Consider the following 6,788-nt stretch of genomic DNA (forward strand, 5'->3'; position numbering starts at 1 on the left):
TAACTGCACCAAATACATATAATGGGCGGGATTCTCGACACCCTGCCGGGTCGGAGAATCGCCGGGGGGGCGGCGTGAATCCCACCCCCGGCGGCTGCCGAATTCTCCAGCGCCGGAGATTTGGCGGGGACGGGAATCGTGCTGCACCGGTCGGCGGCCGTTGGCAGCGGCCCCCCGGCGATTCTCCGGCCTGCAATGGGCCGAGTGGCCGCCCGTTTTTCTGCCGGTCCCGCCGGCGTAAATTAGAGTAGGTCCTTACCGGCGGGACATGGAGGGGCGGGTGGCCTCTGGTGCCCCCACGGTGGCCTGGCCTGCGATCGGGGCCCACCGATCTGCGAGCGGGCCTGCGCCGTGGGGGCACTCTATTCCTCTGCGTCAGCTGCCATTCCTCCGTGATGGCCGATGCGGAGATGAACCGCCCCTGCGCAAGCACTGGGATGACGCCAGCACACGTTGGCGCTCCCACGCATGCGCCAACTCCCGCTGGCTGACAGAGGCCCTTTGGCGCCGGTTGGAATGGCGCCAAGCCCCTTCCCCACCGGCCGGCACGGTGGAAACCACTCTGACGCCGGCCTAGCCCCTGAAGGTGCGGATGATTCCACACCTTCAGGGCGACCTGACGCCAGAGTGGTTCACGCCACTCCTCCCCGCTGGAGTTGCCCGCCCCGTCGATTCCCGCAGAATCCCGCCCAATATCTTTCTGAAATTTCTACATTCATCATATTAGGCAGTGAAGGGTTGAATGTGCCTAAGGGAGAGTTGGTAGGCGGGCACCTTACATTACAATAAATGCAGTCCCCATCCTACATTTGAAGGAGGCAAATAAATCATTAAAAACCGGAGACAATTTGAGAGAAAGAGCTTGAGAATTCATCGTTGACCACCACAGGCAATCGAAACCTGACCAGGGGATCACTGTGACCCTGGTACTTCCTTATTCCAGCACCTAGTCTTTTGGTTGTGGACAGTAACAGGTCCAGCTTTCCTTTGACAGAATTCAGTGAATCTGAGGAGGAATTAAGGAAGAGGGGACACAATTTTAAAATCAGAGATTGACAGGGCTGCACGGTAGCATTGTGGATAGCACAATCGCTTCACAGCTCTAGGGTCCCAGGTTCCATTCCGGCTTGGGTCACTGTCTGTGCGGAGTCTGCACATCCTCCCCGTGTGTGCGTGGGTTTCCTCCGGGTGCTCCGGTTTCCTCCCACAGTCACAAAGATGTGCAGGTTAGGTGGATTGGCCATGATAAATTGCCCTTAGTGTTGGGTGGAGTTGCTGGGTTATGGGGATAGGATGGAGGTGTTGACCTTGGGTAGGGTGCTCTTTCCAAGAGCCGGTGCAGACTCAATGGGCTGAATGGCCTCCTTCTGCACTGTAAATTCTATGAAATAAGCAGCCTCTAGCTTCACATCTGAAGGCTATTTCAAAGAGAATTTGCTTTGATGGTTGTGAGAGTACTTTATATTCTATGACCCTTCAGGAGGGAAATCGTGACATAATGGCTGGAGGTTTCCAGCTTCGCCCGCTGGTGGGATCTCCTGCTCCTGCCAACAGTAGCCTCCCACTATGGGTTTTCTGGCGGCAATGGGGGGAGGGGTGCAAACACTGGACACCCATTGGCAGTGGCGTGGTGGGGCGGGCGGGGCGGGGGGGGGGGGGGGGGGGGGACGACACACGCACGTTCCCAGTGCTGGCCAATGGCAAGCCGCCTCCATCACCGTGAACATGTGGAGGGAAGTAGATTTGAAGTCCAGATCAGTCAAGATCCGAACAGGTTTGAGGGGCTGAATGGCCTCCTCCAATCATATGGTAGAGTGCAGCCACTGGGCTTGGGCTTTTCATTTTCATCATTCTCATGCGAGCAAATTTGCACATTTTTAATCAGAATAAATTGTTCTGCCCTGTGGAAAGTTTAATGATGGATCTGTTATTCTGAAAGAAATGCTGACTTGCTGAATTCTGAGTGTGCCGTGTAGTGTGTTTTATGGAGCAATGAATGTCAGCTTGGGACTGATTGGGGGTTTTATTAGCAACGAGAGACAGATCTAACCTAATATTCCATATAATATGATGGTTCCGGTATTGCTGGCCCTTTGGAGATGCCTGATCGGAATTTTTTTGTTGAAAAATTGCTCATGGGGTGTGAGCATCACTGGCAAGGCCACTGTTGGTGGTTCATCCCTAATTGCACTTGAGAAGGTGATTGTGAGCCACCCTCTTGAATCCCTGCAGGTCACCTGTTTTGGTGCACTCACCATGCTCGGGGAGATCCAAGATTTTGAACCATGACAGTGAAAGAATGGAGATATAGTTCAAAGTCAGGATGATTAATGGTTTGGAGGGGAACTTGCAGGTGATGCAACACAAGATAAATGAATTAACGGCACAAATTTGAGGTTAGTGGGTAAGATCTAATCACAGAATCACAGAATTTACAGTGCAGAAGGAGGCCTTTCGGCCCATCGAGTGTCTGCACGGCCCTTGGAAAGTGCACCCTATCCCCACACTTCCACCCTATCCCCATAACCCCACTTTACCTTTTTTTGGACACTAAGGGCAATTTAGCGTGGCCAATCCACCTACCCTGCACATCGTTGGACTGTGGGAGGAAACCGGAGCACCCGGAAGAAACCCACGCACACACGGGGAGAACGTGCAGACTCCGCACAGACAGTGACCCAGCGGGGAATCGAACCTGGGACCCTGGCGCTGTGAAGCCATTGAGCTAACCATTGTGCTAGCATGCTGCCCAATAATAATAATAATAACCATTACTGAGACATGGTTACAAGGAGATCGAAACTGGGAAGTAAATATTCAGGATTTTGTGACTTTTCATAACACCAGGAAGCAAGGAAAGGATAATTTGCATCTATAGATATAGAATTTACAGTGCAGAAGGAGGCCATTCGGCCCATCGAGTCTGCACCGGCTCCTGGAAAGAGCACCCTACCCAAGGTTAACACCTCCACCCTATCCCCATAACCCAGTAACCCCACCCAACACTAAGGCCAATTTTGGACACTAAGGGCAATTTATCATGGCCAATCCACCTAACCTGCATATCTTTTGGACTTGTGGATAATGGGGTAGCTCTCTTTGTATGAGATAGAATAAGTATAACAAGAAATGCTTGGAAGATGCAGAATCCATATGGGAGGAGGTAAGAAATAACAAAGGAAGAAGACAAAACGAAAGCAAATTACTACGGATACAAGTGGCAAAGGGAAGAAGACATTGGTGGGAGTAATCTAATTGCTCCCAAACAGTAGCTATACTGTAGTTTGGCGAATAAATCAGGATATAATAAAGGCACGTGGATTGGGAAAATAAATTTGCAGGGGAAGAATGAGGAAGAATTCATCGAGTGTATTTGGGACAGTTTCTTAGAACAATATATTGTGGATCCAACCAGAGACCATGGTGTTTTTGATCTGGTAATGGGTACTGTGCAGGTTTAAAAAAACAATCTCAGAATGAAAGATCCCCTAGGAAGGGGATCAGAGGGCAGCACGGTAGCATGGTGGTTAGCATAAATGCTTCACAGCTCCAGGGTCCCAGGTTCGATTCCCGGCTGGGTCACTGTCTGTGTGGAGTCTGTACATCCTCCCCGTGTGTGCGTGGGTTTCCTCGGGTGCTCCGGTTTCCTCCCACAGTCCAGTCCAAAGATGTGCGGGTTAGGTGGATTGGCTATGCTAAATTGCCCGTAGTGTCCTAAAAAGTAAGGTTAAGGGGAGGGGGGGGTTGTTGGGTTACGGGTATAGGGTGGATACGTGGGTTTGAGTAGGGTCATCATTGCTCGGCACAACATCGAGGGCCGAAGGGCCTGTTCTGTGCTGTACTGTTCTATGTTCTATGTTCTAAATAGTGACCATAATATGGTATAATTTAGCATTTAATTTGAGGGTGAGACACTTGGGTCAGAAACAACTTTGCTAAACATAAATGAGAGTAATTACAAAGGAATGAGGGCAGAGTTGGCTGGGAAAGGAGTTTAGCAGGAAAGATAGTTGATCAGCAATGGTAAACAGTTATGAAAATTGTTCATGACTCACAATAAAATATATTCCAGTGAGGAAGAAGGATTCTAGGAAGGAGATAAATCATCCATGGTTAACCAATGATGTTAAAGATAGTATTAAACTGAAAAAAAAAACAAGTGGCAGAGATTAATAGTAAGCCAGACGATTGGGAAAGTTTTAAAACCCAGCAAAAGTGACCAAAAAGTTAATAAAAGCGAGAAGATAAACAATGACAGCAAATTAGCAAGTAATAAAGACGTGGAGCAAAATCATTGAATAATTTTAAGACATACATGGATTGATTCAACAGATCTAAGTACATGTTTGCATGTTCATCTTTGAATTTCTTGGGTGATACAATTTCAGCTCAAGGTGTCATGCCAGACAATGAAAAAATATCTGTAATATAGAACATGCAGCAGCCGAAAGATGAAAAAGCTGTGCTTCGATTTCTGGGATTCATTAATTTCTTCGGGAAATTCATTTCAAACTTATTGACGAGAATGTCAGCTCTATGAAGTTTAGTCAGAAAAACTACAGAGTTTGAGTGGACACACCACCAGGAAGAAGGACCTCAAGCATCAATAGATGACAGCTAGTATTCTGACTTTTTTGATCCAACCAAACCTACAAAGATCTCAACTGACACCAGTCAAGATGGAATTGGTGTGGTACTACTTCAGCAAGACAACCAAACAGACTGGGTTCCAGTAGCATACGCATCCAGAACGATGACCGCCATGGAGTTCAGGCATGCACAAATTGAAAAAGGAGTGTCTTCAGCTGATCACAGGTATATCAAAGTTTCACCACTATGCGTACGGGCTACTTACGTTCTTCATAGAAACCAATCACAGACCACTGGTCAATATCATTGATTAAAAACCACAATGAGATGATTCCTTGCCTGCAAAGAATGATGATGAAGTTGAGGAGGTATGACTTCACACTCCTGGAAAAGGCCTCATCATAGACGACACACTATCTAGATCCATCAATATTGAACGCTCCCCTCCTAAGTCCATTAATGAAATAGAAGCTCAATTACAGTTGTACAAGGAAAATCTTCCGGCATCTGACGAAAATTGCAGCAAATTCATCTCGAGACACAAAAAGATGCGACCTTGCTGCAAGTCATACATCATCTCCAGCATGGTTGGCCAAAAGAACACTCCGCAGTTCCAAAACATACAGGCAGAACTAACTGCTGTGGATGGGCTGTGACTAAGAAATGACCAAATCGTCATTCCGCTAACTCTCAGGTCAGAATTGCTCAGCAAAATCTACGAGAGGAGAACTCAGAATCGAGAAGTGCAAGAGAAGAGCAAGGCAAGCTATATATTGGCCGGGAATAAATAAAGAGACAAACGACATGGTAATGATGTGTACCACATGTTAAAAACATCAACCAGCACAATGTAAGGAGACGCTCCAGTAGCACAAAATAGCTACGTCACCGTGGACGACAGTATGCATTTACTTAATCCATGCCAAATGGAGAGACTATGTTCTCAACATAGACTACTCCACTTTTCCTGAAGTTGGGAAACTTCCAGTTCTCACTTCCATGTCAATGATCAAGGCTTGTAGGGAGACATTTGCGAGACATGGAATTCCACAAACCGTTATATCAGATAATGGTCCCTACTTCGCGAGTTGGGAGTGGGCTGACTTCTCAAAAAGATCATTTCTTTTTTTAAATTTAGAGTACCCAATTCATTTTTTCCAATTAAGGGGCAATTTAGCGTGGCCAATTCACCTACACATCTTTGGGTTGTGGGGGCAAAACCCACGCAAACAAGGGAAGAATGTGTAAACTGCACACGGACAGTGACCCAGAGCCGGGATCAAACCTGGGGCCTCAGCGCCATGAGGCAGCAGTGCTACCACTTCGCCACCGTGCTGCCCAAAAAAAAAGATATAATCTCAACCATAACCTCGAGTCCACACTTTCCTCAGTCAAGTGGCAAAGTAGAGAAAGGTGTGCACATTGTAAAGCAAGTAATAAGCAAGGCAAGTGATTCACAATCCGATATTCACTTGGCTTTTACTTACGTCTAGAGCCTCACCATTGGCTCAGGGCTATCTCCGGCTCAAGTGATTTTCAATCATGAAGTGAGAACGGCAGCTACCCACGATACAAATTAGCAATCCAGATCAATCATGTGTGTTGAGTAAGATTACACAACAACGCAACAAACAATGACATATTATGATTTACAGGTGATACCACTGAAACCACTAGAAGCAGATGATACTGTTAGACTTCGGCATCCAGAAGGAGGATGGTCTCAAACCGCCGCTGTAATCAGACAAGCAGCACCACGTTCATATGTTGTGAAAACTGCAGAGGGTGTACTAATTCGATGAAATAGACGAGACCTTTTAAAAATTCGAATTCCTCAAACTGTATTTCCGACGTTGAATTTGCATCAATCGCTTAACCAGCAGAACTTGCATTTAAATAAACCAACTGAAATTGATCAGAAGGACATAAAGAAATCAGCTACTCTAAGTCAACTGAGAAGATCAAGTAGACGATGACGTAAACTCAATCATTTAAACTTGTGAACATTGAACTGATAGATTCACTAACTCTGTCTAATGCATGACAAACTGCATTGTTTCTTTATGTACAAGTTTCTTCACAGCGTATAGAAAAAATGTAACATAAAAAAAGGGGGATGTAGTGATCTCTGTATATGTAAATACATGAAGGGTTAATGTGCAGTCAGTACAGTCAGATGATCACTAGAGGGCAATACT

At 46.5% G+C, this 6,788-nt stretch overlaps 1 pseudogene; it reads left to right on the top strand.

The window, feature by feature from the left end:
• Positions 1-6,448, top strand: part of LOC119969695 — a 32,972-nt pseudogene extending 26,524 nt beyond the window's left edge.
• The last annotated feature ends 340 nt before the right edge of the window (positions 6,449-6,788 follow it).

This window comes from Scyliorhinus canicula, chromosome 7, assembly GCF_902713615.1.
Source record: "Scyliorhinus canicula chromosome 7, sScyCan1.1, whole genome shotgun sequence".
NCBI classification, from domain to species: Eukaryota; Metazoa; Chordata; class Chondrichthyes; order Carcharhiniformes; family Scyliorhinidae; genus Scyliorhinus; species Scyliorhinus canicula.